Source organism: Triticum dicoccoides, chromosome 4A (genome assembly GCF_002162155.2).
Source record: "Triticum dicoccoides isolate Atlit2015 ecotype Zavitan chromosome 4A, WEW_v2.0, whole genome shotgun sequence".
Classification (NCBI taxonomy): domain Eukaryota; kingdom Viridiplantae; phylum Streptophyta; class Magnoliopsida; order Poales; family Poaceae; genus Triticum; species Triticum dicoccoides.
The window spans coordinates 592,382,657-592,399,846 of NC_041386.1; positions in this window are offsets into that span (position 1 = coordinate 592,382,657).

Consider the following 17,190-nt stretch of genomic DNA (forward strand, 5'->3'; position numbering starts at 1 on the left):
GCGTGGCACATACTTTAAACCGTGAGGACCAAGCTCAATGGCCCACTTAGCAACCCGGCTTGTGGCTTCCCTATTTTGGATGATGTCTCCTAAAGGAGCGGAGCTAACCATAGTAATGGGATGACCTTGAAAATATTGCTTGAGCTTCCGGCTTGCCATAAAAAACCCATACACAAGCTTCTGCCAATGCAGATATCTCTGCTTGGATTCAATAAGTACCTCACTGATGTAATAAACTGGCCGTTGGACCGGGTACTCCTTGCCCGCCTCCTTTCTTTCCACCATGATGGCTACACTAAAAGCCCAGCTATTAACAACCACATATAACAACATAGGCTCTTTATCAATAGGGGCAGCAAGCACGAGCGGCTCAGCCAACTGTTTCTTCATATCCTCAAACGCTTGATCAGCAGCATCACTCCAAACAAAGTGATCTGTCTTCTTCATCATCTGATAAAGAGGAATAGCCTTCTCACCCATTATGAACCGGCTTCGAGCTGCAATACGACCCGCCAGACGCTGAACATCATTAACACACGTCGGCTTAGCCAATGAAGTAATGGCTTTGATCTTCTCCGGGTTAGCTTCAATGCCTCTGTTAGAAACCAGGAAACCCAAGAGCTTGCTGCTGGCACACCAAAGACACACTTAGCCGGGTTGAGCATCATCTTGTAGACCCGGAAATTGTCAAACGTCTCTCTCAAATCATCAATCAGGGTCTCCATCTCTCTTGACTTCACCATAATGTCATCTACATAATCATGAACATTGCGCCCAATCTGATTGTGAAGGCAATTTTGCACACATAGCTAATAAGTCGCCTGGGCACTCTTGAGCCCAAAAGGCATAGACACATAACAGAAGGCTCCAAATGGAGTAATGAAAGATGTCTTCTCCTGGTCCTTAACTGCCATCTTGATCTGATGATAACCAGAATAAGCATCCAAAAAAACTCAAACGCTCACAACCCATCGTAGCATCAATGATTTGATCAATACGAGGGAGAGCAAACGGATCAGCCGGACATGCCTTGTTCAAGTCCGTGTAATCCACACACATTCGCCAAGTGCCATCCTTCTTGAGTACTAGCACCAGGTTAGCCAACCACTCAGGATGAAAAACTTCAACGATAAACCCGGCCGCCAAGAGCCGGGCCACTTCCTCACCGATGGCCTTCCGCCTCTCCTCATTAAATCGGCGAAGAAACTGCTTGACCGTCTTAAATTTTGGATCAATATTAAGAGTGTGCTCAGCAACTTCCCTCGGTACACCTGGCATGTCTGAAGGCTTCCATGCAAAGATGTCCCGGTTCTCACAGATGAACTCGATGAGCGCGCCTTCCTATTTTGGACCCAGATTAGCGCTGATGTTGAACTGTTTAGATGAGTCGCCAGGGACGAAGTCAACCAATTTAGTATCATCTGCCGACTTAAACTTTAACGAAGGATCATGCTTCGTAGTTGGTTTTTTCAATGATGTCATGTCTGCCGGGTCAACATTATCCTTTTAAAATTTCAACTCTTCCCTTGCACAAACCGATTCATCATATGCAACATCACCTTCCTCACACTCCAAGGCCACCTTGTGACTCTCATGCACTATGATGGTGCCCTTATAACCCGACATCTTAAGCTGCAAGTACACATAGCAAGGCCTCGCCATGAACTTAGCATAAGCCGGCCGCTCAAACAGAGCATGATAAGGGCTCTTGATCTTGACCACTTCAAATGTTAAAGTTTCGGACCTGGAATCATGCTCATCTCCAAAGGCAACTTCCAAAGATATCTTACCCATCGGGTAGGCCGACTTACCCGGCACCACACCATGGAAGACAGTGTTTGACGGCTTAAGATTTTTATCTGTTAGTCCCATGCGACGGAAGGTCTCATAATAAAGGATGTTAATGCTGCTACCTCCATCCATGAGCACCTTAGTAAATTTATAGCCCCCAACCTGAGGTGCTACCACCAGAGCCAGATGACCCGGATTATCAACCCGAGGCGGATAATCCTCGCGACTCCACACAATAGGTTGTTCTGACCACCTCAAATAACGTGGCACCACTGGCTCAATCGCGTTCATGACCCTCTTATGAAGCTTCTGATCTCGCTTACACAAGCTAGTGGTGAAGACGTGGTATTGTCCATTATTTAAATGCTTCGGGTTGGTCTGATAACCAGACTGCTGCTGCTGTTGACTCCCCTGATTACTCTACTGATTGTAACCACCCTGGTTGCCGTGACCTTGAAACTCGGAACTTGAACCACCACCTCCATGCCCGGACCATGAGAACCGGACCCTGATCCACCGTTCGGGCCATGGTGGCGCTGGATGGACTCCCTAAAGCTTCTCATTATGCTGCAATCTTTTCACGAATGAGTAGCCGGCTTCCGATCCGTTCTGTGTTTCGGACACAGCTGATTTAACATTGCCTCAAGGTCGAATCCTATCCTCGGAGCCGTTTGTCCCTTACAATGTTGGTTATAATTGCGCACATCGGTGTTAGGCACAAAGTCATCAGCTTTGCGCTTACTGTTGTCGCCCTGATTGGTAGAATTATATTGTTGTCCTTCACGCCGTTACTCTTCTTTCCCTTTCCCGATTTTTCATCCTCGAAATCGGGGTCCTTGGTACCATCAGAGTCGGCATATTTTACAAGAGCCAACATTAACTCCCCCATGTCATTGCAATGACGCTTGAGCCGCCCAAGCTTCCGCTTGAGTGGAATGGACCGGCAATTTTTCTTCAACATTAGAACCGCTGAGCCGACATTGATATTATCTGAAGAATGTATGATGGTCGAGACCCGGCGCACCCAGCTGGTCGTTGACTCACCCTCGGCCTGCACACAAGAAACCAAATCCACAATCAACATAGGCTGCTTGCACATGTCTCTGAAATTCTGGATAAACCGGGCCTTTAGCTCCGCCCATGACCCGATGGAGTGCCACGACCGGTTTTCCGGGTAATAAATTTCCAGAAAAGACCGTCGTGCTCATCAGCCCCAGGATTACTGTTAGCTGATGAGGCTCCAACTTGATGTAGAAATTCCAAGCAAAATACAAAATATGTAGTACAAGACCATTCTGGCCTGTGAGTACAACAAATGGTTTCTAGTGGTTGATGGCGGAAGCGGGTTGTGAAACATCCGTGTCTATGGGACTCCATTTCCCACGGGAACAGCTGACCAGGTTAACTCCTATCTTCGCGGGGCTGCTATCTCCATTGAGTGGGTTCCGGGGCTGGCATCGCGTCGCTCCTCTCCGTGCAAGAAAATCTGGCCAAGACAATAGCCAGGGGCAAGCCAATGAGTACTTTGAATGTACTCGCAAACATTATGAACACAGGTATAATATAACAATGATGTGCTGAAAATATTTTATGCTCATGACGTCAGTCACAAAAGATAAATGAAACTTTGATGCGTTCAAGCAAGTTATTTATAAAATTACAATAACATTGTAGTATTAAAATTTATAAAGTAAATAACAAGCAATGCCACAGTCGGGCGTCTTAGCGACACCACATAAAGGGCTTTAAAAGAAATGCCACAGTCTGGCGTCTGAGCGACACCACATAAAGGGCTTTAAAAGAAATGCCACAATCGGGCGTCTGAGCGACACCACATAAAGGGCTTTAAAAGAAATGCCACAGTCGGGCGTCTGAGCGACACCACATAAAGGGCTTTAAAATAAATGCCACAGTCGGGCGTCTGAGCGACACCACATAAAGGGCTTTAAAAGAAATGCCACAGTCGGGCGTCTGAGCAACACCACATAAAGGGCTTTAAAAGAAATGCCACAGTCGGGCGTCTGAGCGACACCACATAAAGGGCTTTAAAGGAAACAATCATAATGAATATCCCAGAGGTAGAACCATCTCAGAGATACTCGGTAATAACAATAATATCACGGGTTAGTCAACAATAATAATAATCATAGTTATCACAAGTCACGAGTGGTAATTCCATTTCTGGTTAACAGTTTCACCTCCGAAGACCGACACTAAGACCGACACCTGACCCATCCCAGACTGTAATCCTTAACCATGGACACGGCTATTCGAATAGGCTTATTCTCTGCAGAGGATGTACTCTTTACCCACGAGTAACGGATTTCTTTAGTCCATCGGGACTAATTCCGTCTACGGTCTTTTGTTTGAAAACACACTTAACTTGCACACACCAGCTTATCTCACACGTGTCTGGAATCACCCACGACACCTGTTAAGCAAACTCTAAGTGGGGAGGCTACAACCTCGCGTAGCATGGGATCAAATTTATATCGCGCGCTCTAAGGGGTGGCCTCCCCTCTCGGTCCCAACCGGAAACACCCATGCCCCCGGACCAGGTGGCTTGCCTACCAGCTACAACCGGTACCTTCCACCATGGCCTCTCTGTACGGTGTGTGCTAGAAAGAGGTTAACAACTTACTGAACCGTACTCTACTTGCTGTAGAGACGAGTGGTAGTACGAAACAAGTATGGGGGTTACTGGAACAAGACTCGATCTAGGTCGACTCAGGAGGTTCCAGTATTCCCTGCATGATTAGCATAACGAATATATTTCATCCAACAGAGTCACCTCTCATATCACCTTACCATGCCATACCAGACATAACCGTCCCGACGGAGACCGGCGGCAACCTCATGCCTACCCAAGACAGAGGTTTTCCCGGGTTCCTGCCGGTATGCATGCAAGGCACATGAGGGTGATTATCATCACAAGTGTGTTCATTTCCAATAGCATGGAAATCAATAACATGCACCCATGCATATGATCATATCACATGAAATAATAAGTCCTTCAAAATGCGGTGGTGTTATAAATGTATCAATGATCACACCAAAAATATTATGCCGGGATTCAGAATGCTTGCCTTCATTGTGTGGAAAGGCAGGGTGCACTCCAAAACTTTTGAAAGTTTCTTCTTTCTCCCCAAAATCCTATTTGAAAATATATTTGAATTAACACACATTTCAAAAACAGTACAAAAAAGTTGTTTGAAAAATTCTTAAATAAATCTTAAAATAAACTAGACCAAATTTGAGGAAGGTAGGAAAAAGAATCAACTCATTTGGAGTTATATTTAAAAAGTTATAGCCAGTCAAAGTTGTGGTCAAAATCTGTTATTTAAAATAAAACAGAAAAGAAAACGTTTCAGATAGAAATACGCTTTCGGTGCAAAGGAGGCGTACTTGAGGCTTTATGCCTCCACTTAACCACGTGGACAGACACGAGGTCGCTGACAGTGGGTCCAGAGGGCCCACTAGTCAGGTTTGACTAGTCCGCCCTCCTCCTTCTCCCTTTGTCCCGAGCGGAGGCGGCACTCCGGCGACCAACGCCGGCGAGCGGCGGCTCCTCGCGGCCTATGGAGGGCGGGGATGGATCCGCGGATCGAGGGCGATCCTATTGGTAGTTGCTGGGTCGGCGGGGACGGCGTGAGCTGTCGGCGGCGAGCTCCTCGGCGGAGGAAAGCTTCGGGGAAAAGTGGTTTCGGGGCGGCGGTGGTTCTCGATCGAAATGGAGTAGGGGAAAGTGTTCGGGGGAGGCAGAGAAGGCTTCTGGTGAAGAGATTGGAGAGGGGGAAGCTCTGGTTGCGCCGAACGGAGCCGGGAGGCGGCGGTGGCCGAACTGACCGGAGAGGTTGAAGAAGACCTGCTCCCCTCCAATTGGTGGCGACGGGGGCGCTAGTGAGATGGCGTGAGGCTACCTGAGGGCTCGGAGACGCTCGGGGCTTCCTTAAATAGGCGATGGAGGTCGGTTCCGCGGCGGCCGGATAAGCTCTCCGGCGAACCGACGTTCTGTAGCTTGCAGGGCAACGTGGCGTGGCTGGGGATGACGACAAGAGCTAGTGGACGAGTGGGCGCTGCTCCAGGGGCCAGGTGGCGAGCGGGAGTGGCTTTGGCGGCGCCGACATGGCCAGAGGCTGTCGGGCGGCGGCGGCTAGCGCTTGGCCTGTCGGGCGCGGCGGGGCTGCTTGGCGTGTTGCGGTGAGAAGGAGAGTGCGTGGCGAGGTGCTGCAGAGCGGGCCAAAGCCGTGGGGCCAGCGTGTCAGCTCGGGCGCGGGTCGTGCAATACGCGCGCTCTGCTCGCGCTCCGGGCGTGCACGGGACGTGTTCGACACTATGCCAGAGCACGCTAGAGGTCGTGGTCGAGGCTGGCAATTAACAGACCCAGGTTAGGAGCAACTGGAATCCTAGTGGACATGCTAGTATGATCCGAGGTGCAAGGTCACAATGCAAAGACAAAATCATGTCAAAACTGGCCATGCACACCAGGTGTTTGACAAAATGTTAAAGGCTTCTAAGCAACTCTTGGGGTGGCCCAAATCTCCAGATCAAGATCTCCTTAGATGCAAGAGAGAGTGGTGAGGTTATTTGGACAAAAGGAGAAACTTGTTAGTGTAAGTTTTACAAAACTTCAATACTGGACAGGAAGTAAATAGCATTATTACATGAACCAAAAATGATCCAAAAGGTGCATGCTCCTGGACTTAAGGGTTTAACATGGAGGACTACAAGTAGGAGAAAGAATCAAGGGCTAAAGAGCAAGCAAAAATATGGTTGCAGTACAAACCATCCAGTTGGTCCAGAATGAAGATGAGGTTGATTCACTCAATTTTTTCAAAGAACATAAATAGGTTTTTTGCACAAAGTGGAATAATAGGCTCCTACTGACCTCCCCTAATTTTGGTAGATGTTTTAAAGAAATATTTAAAAGGGTTGTAGTGCAAAATGCACTCTGGACCAGAGAAGCAAAATTGAGTGTAGGGCTCAAAATATTTCATGAATGAAATATATCTTTGCTTAAAAGTGATTTAAAAACATCACATGACATATCCAAATTTTTGTGGGAATTTTAAGTGAATCTATCAAATGGTTGTAGTACAAATATGGCCATTTAACCTTGAAAAACTATTTTCAAGAAAGTAAAGATCAAGCAATTAAATTAGTTAATTAGTTATACTGGTAAAAGGAAAGTTTTTCTTGAGAGGTTAAACAAGTCCAATAACATATTTGAAAAGTTTTCTCTTTGGGAAAAACTCATCACAACAGGGAAGGAAATGAGTTAAAAAAATCAAAATGGAACTCAGAAATCCAAAGTTTTAATTCCTGGCAAAATTTTAATTTAATAAAACAAGGCCAAATTTTTGGGGTGTCACATGGAGTTAGCCGACAACCCCTTTAACCAGGTGTGAGCCATCCCCTCTAACATCATGGTGAAGTACTTGGCGTACGCGGCCTCGCTGACATCCAACATTTCCATAGCCATCTCATAACTTTCCACCCACGCCTCAGGGGGTTGATCGGGCGTGTAATTAGGCACCTTCTGAGGGCCTTTGAAGTCCTTGGGCAGACGCTCGTTTCGTATAGCTGCTGTTAGACACGGCACACCGAAAGCCTTGGAAGTCACACCTGCCTCAATTGAAGCTGTTGGGTAAACCAGCGTGTGCCGATGAGCCGCCAGTTGAGCCGCCAGCTCAGCCTCCCGACGTGTTCTGGCCTGGTCCACCAAATCCTGTGCATTGACTCCATTGTGCACTGGGTCATGCCCGTGAGGTTGGTTACGGCGTTGTTCAGTACTTGAGACCGCTGGCGAGTCAATGTGCCTGTTGTAGCTCCGGCTTGGGCGAGTGGTCGCATGAATCCGATCACGAATGTAAGAATAGGCCTGCCGCTGTACCAAAGCTGTTTGAAGAATCTCCCTGGCCCTTCGGGTTTCAACCGCTGCTGGAGTTTCACCCTCGACTGGCAGAGCCGCCAATCATGTAGCCGCAGCAATCATGTTGTCCAGAGGGGTGGAGTAATGACCCGATGGTGTCACCACATGCTGAGGCGGAGTGCTGTTCATATGCGGCTGGCTAGGCGGTTCAACCATCTGATTCACCACCGGTGGGTTACTGACCCCTGCTCCAGGGGTGTTGAAGAGGTCCCTCGACTCATAAACCAAGGGCAAATGACTCCGGTGCTTTCTCCTCAAGACCTCTTGTGAAGCGTTCTGATATACCATGAGCCGATATGAATCTGCTTGAATCAGCTATGCTTGGGCGTCCAAAACGGCCCGCTCCGCAACCATCCTGGCGTTTTCTGCCACTATATCTGCCTTAGCATGCGCTATCTCATCACGAAACTTGATTATCTCTACTTTGTGTTGCTCCTGGTTGTCTGGGGTTACCTCAACCTCCATCAGAGTCGCCAGAGCATCCAACAGATCTGTTAAAACTTGAGCCGTCGGACGGGCTGACCCACCAGCACCTGCAGTTGTCATTGCTGCCGCACCAGATGTTATAGCCGCGGCGGCTGTCGAGATGAGAACCGGCTAGGTACCTGCCATGAAGATCGCCACCCTGTTCGGCGGCTCATGGGGGTCCGGAATATTGTCGCCATCTGAATAACCCCCAAGCCGTCCATCTTGCAGTTGATACATTGAATTGGTCTCGCCTGTGGACTCATCCTCAGAGCAGATTTACGTCTCACCGCCAGAGACAGAGCCTTCCAACTCAGCCCCATGGGTGAACCCAATGAAGACATGCCTTACGACGGGTTGAGCCCGGGCGAGTCGTGCACGCTGAGCCGTCTCGATGATGTCGGTGCAGATGTCTGGCTCAGGGCTCGGCTTGCCAATCTTGCCGATGAAGACGTGGATTCCGCCAAAGGGGACCCTATACCCGTACTCAATTGATCCAACCTCAGGGCCCCAGCCTGCATCATCGATGTAGAGCTTGCCGCAACGACTCTTGGTCATCCGGCCCATAGCGTATCCCTTGAGACCTTTGAAGCTGCCCTTTAAGAACTCAAAACCACCATGCGCGAGCCCACAGTGGGCGCCAACTGTCGTGGAAGTGTCATGACAGATGTCCTCATGGAAGGACTTAGTTGTGTAGCCATTGCGACGAGGTTAGCTTAAAGGGGTTAATGGGACAAAGGACACAGAGAGTTTATACTGGTTCGGCCCCTTGCGGTGAAGGTAAAGGCCTACTCCAGTTCGAGGTGGTATTGCTAGGGTTTCGATTACCAGGGAGCAAACATGCTTTGCCTGGCTTTCGATTTGATGTTTCTTGCCCTAAGCCACTGCCGGGTCATCCCCTTATATATATGGGTTGACGCCTTGCGGCCTACAGAGTCCCGGCCGGCTCATACAATGTGTCCGGCTCGGTGATGTGTCTTACATGCCTTACATTACAAGTCTACACGTACATGGCGGTTTATACTTACGGGCCTTAAGCCGCCTCTGGACTTGGGCCTCTTACAAGCCTATCTATGAACCGCCATCTTAGTATACTCTTGGGCTTCATAATAGATGAACCGCCATAATGGTTGACCCGGCCCCTCCTGGGCGGGTCATATCTGATAGTCATATCCCCAACACACGTGATGCATCATGCATGTTTGGCGGCTCAAGTGCTCATGCACGTTGCATGCTTGATTTGTGTGGCTGCACGTGTACCCAGGTGTGGGATGTGGCTCCTCACGTGTATGTGTGTATGCGTCTATCGGCCTTCTGAACAGTGCATGTCCGCGCCGGTTGCACGCGTATGTCAGTCCGTCCGCCCGACGCATGCCGCGGATACCTAGATCATCATCAAGCAGCTACCTCGACCTCGCGAGCGGTCAGCTTGATCACCTGTCCACCGAGATCTGCCCCATCTACGCCGCGCGCCTGACCTGGGCTGTCGGTTGCGCGAGCCACCGCAGGTCCCGTGAAGATCATCCCTGAATTCAGTGCGTCTCTCCACCGATCGAGCATCGGGCTACCGCTGCGTCGCTCCGACGGGCCGCAGCGTGATGACCCATGAGTATAGGGGATCTATTGTAGTCCTTTCGATAAGTAAGAGTGTCGAACCCAACAAGGAGCAGAAGGAAATGATAAGCGGTTTTCAGCAAGGTATTCTCTACAAGCACTGAAATTATCGGTAACATATAGTTTTGTGATAAGGTAATTGGTAACGAGCAACAAGTAACAAGTGTAAATAAAGTGCAGAAAGATGGCCCAATACTTTTTGTAGCAAAGGACAAGCCTGGACAAACTCTTATATAGAGAAAAGCGCTCCCGAAGACACATGGGAATTATCGTCAAGCTAGTTTTCATCACGCTCATATGATTCGCGTTCGGTACTTTGATAATTTGATATGTGGGTGGACCGGTGCTTGGGTGTTGTCCTTACTTGGACAAACATCCCACTTATAATTAACTCCTATTGCAAGCATCCGCAACTACAAAAGAAGTATTAAAGGTAAACCTAACCATAACATGAAACATATGGATCCAAATCAGCCCCTTATGAAGCAACGCATAAACTAGGGTTTAAGCTTCTGTCACTCTAGCAACCCATCATATACTTATTACTTTCCAATGCCTTCCTCTAGGCCCAAACAATGGTGAAGTGTCATGTAGTTGACGTTCACATGACACCACTAGAGGAGAGACAACATACATCTCATCAAAATCTCGAACGAATACCAAATTCACATGACTACTGATACGTCTCCAATGTATCTATAATTTTTGATTGTTCCATGCTATGTTATATTCTGTTTTAGATGTTTATTGGGCTTTATTATACGCTTTTATATTATTTTTGGGACTAACCTATTAACCAGAGACCCATCCCAAATTGCTGTTTTTTTGCCTATTTCAGTGTTTCGAAGGAAAAGGATATCAAACGGAGTCCAAACGGAATGAAACCTTTGGGAACATGATTTTCGGAACAAACATGATCCAGAGGACTTGGAGTCTATGTAAAGCAATCAACGACGAAGGCACGAGGTAGGGGGGGCGCGCCTACCACCTGGGTGCACCCTCCACCCTCGTGGGCCCTTCGTTGCTCCACCAACGTACTTCTTCCTCCTATATATACCCATATACCCTGGAAACATCATATACGGAGCCAAAACCCTATTTCCACCACCGCAACCTTCTGTACCCATGAGATCCCATCTTGGGGCCTTTTCCGGCGCTCCGCCGGAGGGGGCATTGATCATGGAGGGCTTCTACATCAACACCATAGCCTCTCCGATGATGTGTGAGTAGTTTACCTCAGACCTTCGGGTCCATAGTTATTAGCTAGATGGCTTCTTCTCTCTCTTTGGATCTCAATACAAAGTTCTCCTTGATCTTCTTGGAGATCTATTCGATGTAATCTTCTTTTGCGGTGTGTTTGTCGAGATTCGATGAATTGTGGGTTTATGATCAAGTTTATCTATGAATAATATTTGAATCTCCTCTGAATTCTTTTATGTATGATTGGTTATCTTTGCAAGTCTCTTCGAATTATCAGTTTGGTTTGGCCTACTAGATTGATCTTTATTGCAATGGGAGAAGTGCTTAGCTTTGGGTTCAATCTTGCGGTGCTCGATCCTAGTGACAGAAAGGGAAACAACACATATTGTATTGTTGCCATCGAGGATAAAAAGATGGGGTTTATACCATATTGCATGAGTTTATCCCTCTACATCATGTCATCTTGCTTAAATCATTACTTTGTTCTTATGAACTTAATACTCTAGATGCATGCTGGATAGCGGTCGATGTGTGGAGTAATAGTAGTAGATGCAGAATCGTTTCAGTCTACTTGTCTCGGACGTGATGCCTATATACATGATCATACCTAGATATTCTCATAACTATGCTCAATTCTATCAATTGCTCGACAGTAATTCATTTACCCACCGTAATACTTATGCTCTTGAGAGAAGCCACTAGTGAAACCTATGGCCCCCGGGTCTATTTTCCATCATATTAATCTTCCATCAACAAGCTATTTTCTGTCGTCTTTTATCTTTGCATTATTTGCTTTTACTCTTTATCACAAAAATACCAAAAATATTATCTTATCATATCTATCAGATCTCACTCTCGTAAGCGACCGTGAAGGGATTGACAACCCCTTTATCGCGTTGGTTGCGTGGTTCTTATTTGTTTGTGTAGGTGCGTGGGACTCGAGCGTGGTCTCCTACTAGATTGATACCTTGTTTCTCAAAAACCGAGGGAAATACTTACGCTACTTTACTGCATCACCCTTTCCTCTTCAAGGGAAAACCAACGCAATGCTCAAGAGGTAGCAACAAAGATTTCTGGCGTGGTTGCCGGGGAGTCTACGCACAAGTCAAGACATACCAAGTACCCATCACAAACTCTTATCCCTCGCATTACATTATTTGCCATTTGCCTCTCGTTTTCCTCTCCCCCACTTCACCCTTGCCGTTTTATTTGCCCTCTCTTTCCCGTTCTCCTCTTTTTCTCTTGCTTCTTGTTTGCTTGTGTGTTGGATTGCTTGCTTGTCACAATGGCTCAAGATAATACTAAATTGTGTGACTTTACCAATACCAACAACAATAATTTTATTAGCACTCCGATTGCTCCTCTTACCGATGCTGAATCTTGTGAAATTAATACTGCTTTGTTGAATCTTGTCATGAAAGATCTGTTTTTCGGCCTTCCTAGTGAAGATGCCGCAACCCATCTGAATAGCTTCGTTGATTTGTGTGATATGCAAAAGAAGAAATATGTGGACAATGATATTGTTAAGTTGAAGATATTTCCTTGTTCGCTTGGAGATCGTGCTAAAGTTTGGTTTTCGTCTTTGCCTAAAAATAGTATTGATTCATGGAATAAGTGCAAAGATGCTTTTATCTCTAAATATTTTCCTCCCGCTAAAATCATCTCTCTTAGAAATGATATCATGAATTTTAAGCAACTTAATCATGAACATGTTGCACAAGCTTGGGAGAGGATGAAATTAATGATACGTAATTGCCCTACACATGGTTTGAATCTTTGGATGATTATACAAAAATTTTATGCCGGATTGAATTTTGCTTCTAGAAATCTTTTAGATTCGGCCGTGGGGGGCACTTTTATGGAAATCACTTTAGGAGAAGCTACTAAACTCCTAGATAATATTATGGTTAATTATTCTCAATGGCACACCGAAAGATCTACTAATAAAAAAGTGCATGCAATATAAGAAATTAATGTTTTGAGTGGAAAAAGATGGATGAACTTATGAAATTATTTGCTACTAAAAGTGTTTCTTCTGATCCTAATGATATGCCTTTGTCTACTTTGATTGAGAATAATAATGAATCTATGGATGCAAATTTTGTTGGTAGGAATAATTTTGGTAACAATGCGTATAGAGGAAACTTTAATCCTAGGCCATTCCCTAGTAATTCCTCTAATAATTATGGTAATTCCTACAACAATTCTTATGGAAATTTTAATAAGATGCCCTCTGAATTTGAGACTAGTGTTAAGGATCTTATGAATTCACAAAAGAATTTCAATGCTTTGCTTGAAGAAAATTTGGTTAAGGTTGATGAATTGGCTAGGAACGTTGATAGAATTTCTCTTGATGTTGATTCTTTGAAACATAGATCTATTCCACCTAAGCATGATATCAATGAGTCTCTCAAAGCCGTGAGAATTTTCATTGATGAGTGCAAAGAAAGAACCGCTAGGATGCGTGCTAAGAAAGATTGCTTTGTGAAAGCGTGTTCTTCTAATTTTTATGAGAATAAAGATGAAGATCTAAAAGTTATTGATGTATCTCCTATTAAATCTTTGTTTTGCAATATGAATCTTGATAATGAGGGGACTGAAGATGACCCACCTTTACCTAGAAGGCGTTCAAAAATTCGGAGTTTTTAGATCTTGATGTGAAATTTGGTAAAAGTGGGATTGAAGAAGTTAAAACTTTAGATATCAATGAACCCACTATTTTGGATTTCAAGGAATTTAATTATGATAATTTCTCTTTGATAGATTGTATTTCCTTGTTGCAATCCGTGCTAAATTCTCCTCATGCTTATAGTCAAAATAAAGCTTTTACTAAACATATCATTGATGCTTTGATGCAATCTTATGAAGAAAATTTTGAGTTGGAAGTTTCTATCCCTAGAAAAATTTATGATGAGTGGGAACCTACTATTAAAATTAAAATTAAAAGATCATGAATGTTATGCTTTGCGTGATTTGGGCTCTAGTGTTTCCACGATCCCAAAAACTTTGTGTGATTTGCTAGGATTTCGTGAATTTGATGATTGTTCTTTGAACTTGCACCTTGCGGATTCCACTATTAAGAAACCTATGGGAAGAATTAATCATGTTCTTATTGTTGCAAATAGGAACTATGTGCCCGTAGATTTCATTGTTCTTGACATAGATTGCAATCCTTCATGTCCTATTATTCTTGGTTTTTCCTTAGAACGATTGGTGCAATTATTGATATGAAGGAAGGAATATTATATTCCAATTTCCGTTAAGGAAACGCATCGAAAACTTCCCTAGAAAGAAAGTTAAATTACCATATGAATCTATTATGAGAGCCACTTATGGATTGCCTACCAAAGATGGCAATACCTAGATCTATCTTCGCTTTTATGCCTAGCTAGGGGCGTTAAACGATAGCGCTAGTTGGGAGGCAACCCAATTTTATTTTAGTTTTTTGCTTTTTGCTTCTGTTTAGGAATAAATATTTGACCTAGCCTATGGTTAGATTTGTTTTTTATGTTTTAATTAGTGTTTGTGCCAAGTTAAACCTATAGGATCTTCTTGGATGATAGTTATTTGATCTTGCTGAAAATTCCAGAAACTTTCTGTTCACGAAAATAATTGTGAAAAATCACCAGAACGTGATAAAATACTGATTAAAATTGCAGTAGATCAATATACAAATTTTCTAGGTCGTCCTATTTTTGTAGAATTTTTTGAGTTACAGAAGCTTGCTTTAGTTACAGATTACTACAGACTATTCTGTTTTTGATAGATTCTGTTTTTCGTGTGTTGTTTGCTTATTTTGATGAATCTATGGCTAGTAAAATAGTTTATAAACCATAGAGAAGTTGTAATACAGTAAGTTTAACACCAATATAAATAAATAATGAGTTCAATACAGTACCTTGAAGTGGTGTTTTGTTTTCTTTCGCTAACGGAGCTCACGAGATTTTCTGTTAAGTTTTGTGTTGTGAAGTTTTCAAGTTTTGGGTAAAGATTTGATGGATTATGGAACAAGGAGTGGCAAGAGCCTAAGCTTGGGGATGCCCATGGCACCCCAAGATAATCTAAGGACACCAAAAAGCCAAAGCTTGGGGATGCCCCGGAAGGCATCCCCTCTTTCGTCTTCGTCCATCGGTAACTTTACTTGGAGCTATATTTTTATTCACCACATGATATGTGTTTTGCTTGAAGCATCTTGTATGATTTGAGTCTTTGATTTTTAGTTTACCACAATCATCATTTATGTACACACCTTTTGAGAGAGACACACATGATTCGGAATTATTAGAATACTCTATGTGCTTCACTTATATCTTTTGAGCTATATAGTTTTTGCTCTAGTACTTCACTTACATCTTTTAGAGCACGATGGTGGATTTGTTTTATAGAAATTATTGTTCTCTCGTGCTTCACTTATATTATTTTTAGAGTCCTACAAAACAGCATGGTAATTTTCTTTAATTGTGAGATGAGTCCTAATATGCTAGGCATTCAAGATTAGTAAAAACTTTGTTATGAGTGTGTTCAATACTAAGAGAAGTTTGATGCTTGATAATTGTTTTGAGATATGGAGGTAGTGATATTAAAGTTGTGTTAGTTGAGTAGATGTGAATTTGAGAAATACTTGTGTTGAAGTTTGCAAGTCCCGTAGCATGCACGTATGGTAAATGTTATGTAACAAATTTGAAACATGAGGTGTTCTTTGAGTGTCCTCCTTATGAGTGGCGGTCAGGGACGATTGATGGTCTTTTCCTACCAATCTATCCCCCTAGGAGCATGTGCGTAGTGCTTGATTTTTGATGAATTGTAGATTTTTGCAATAAGTATGTGAGTTCTTTATGACTAATGTTGAGTCCATGGATTATACACACTCTTAACCTTCCATCATTGCTAGCCTCTTCGGTACCGTGCATTGCCCTTTCTCACCTTGAGAGTTGGTGAAAACTTCGCCGGTGCATCCAAACCCCGTGATACAATACGCTCTATCACACATAAGCCTCCTTATATCTTCCTCAAAACAGCCACCATACCTACCTATTATGCCATTTCCATAGCCATTCCGAGATATATTGCCATGCAACTTTCCACCGTTCCGTTTATCATGACATGTTCATCATTGTCATATTGCCTTGCATGATCATGTAGTTGGCATCGTATTTGTGGCAAAGCCACCATGAATATTATTTCATACATGTCACTCTTGATTCATTGCCCATCCCGGTACACTGTCGGAGGCATTCATATAGAGTCATACTTTGTTCTAGTATCGGGTTGTAATCATTGAGTTGTAAATGAATAGAAGTGTGATGATCATCATTCATAGAGCATTGTCCCAATAAAAAAGGGAAGAAATTCCAAAATAAAGAAAGAAAGGCCCAAAAAGGAAAAGGAAATAAAAAGGGGCAATGCTACTATATATCCTTTTTCATACTTGTGCTTCAAAGTAGCACCATGATCTTTATGATAGACAGTCTCTTATTTTGTCACTTTCATATACTAGTGGGCATTTTTCGTTATAGAACTTGGATTGTATATTCTAACAATGGGCTTCCTCAAATGCCCTAGGTCTTCGTGAGCAAGCAAGTTGGATGCACACCCACTTAGTTTATTTTGTTGGGCTTTCATACATTTGTAGCTCTAGTGCATCCGTTGCATGGCAATCCCTACTCCTCACATTAACATCAATTGATGGGCATCTCCATAGCCCGTTGATTAGCCGCGTTGATGTGAGACTTTCTCCCTTTTGTCTTCTCCACATAACCACCATCATTATATTCTATTCCACCCATAGTGCTATATCCATGGCTCACGCTCATGTATTGCGTGAAAGTTGAAAAAGTTTGAGATTACTAAAGTATGAAACAATTGCTTGGCTTGTCATCGAGGTTGTGCATGATGAGAGCATTCTTGTGTGATGAAAATGGAGCATGACCAAACTATATGATTTTGTATGGATGAACTTTCTTTGGCCATGTTATTTTGAGAAGACATAATTGCTTAGTTAGTATGCTTGAAGTATTATTACTTTTATGTCAATATTAAACTTTTATCATGAATCTTTCGGATCTGAATATTCATACTATAATTAAGAGGGTTACATTGAAAATTATGCCAAGTAGCATTCCACATCAAAAATTCTGTTTTTATCATTTACCTACTCGAGGACGAGCAGGAATTAAGCTTGGGATGCT